We start from the raw sequence: 449 nt of genomic DNA, 5'->3' as shown, positions 1-449 counted from the left end.
TAAAAAATCAGCTTATTCTATGATCCAGAGAACTCTGACGAGGAAGCGGGAGAGAATGAATGCAAAGGAAGTAATTCGAGGGGGGACCATTTTCTCCTTAAAAAGGGACTCTGAGATGAGGAGTACTTTGCGTTGCAGTCGTGCGGGGACAGAATACATTCCCTGGAAGAAATGGAAATCCCCATAATCCCATGATAAAGTACAGAGAATGGAAAGACTTAGATCTGATAATAGAAAGAATGAAAGAGAGATAGAGAGGGAGGAAGGTAGGACAAAAATTGGATGTTGGAGTAGGTGAAAGAGAGAGAAAAAAGGGGGAAAAAGATGGAGCGAGAAAAGTGATAAAGGATGGATAGAAACAGACAAAGAAGATGGTAGTGTCAATATAATTTTTATAAAATAAATTATGAAAAATTGAGAGCTTACAACCCCTAAGAATCCATTATATA

This window comes from Penaeus monodon, chromosome 15 (assembly GCF_015228065.2).
Source record: "Penaeus monodon isolate SGIC_2016 chromosome 15, NSTDA_Pmon_1, whole genome shotgun sequence".
Lineage (NCBI taxonomy): Eukaryota > Metazoa > Arthropoda > Malacostraca > Decapoda > Penaeidae > Penaeus > Penaeus monodon.
Note: the sequence above shows the minus strand (reverse complement) of the source record.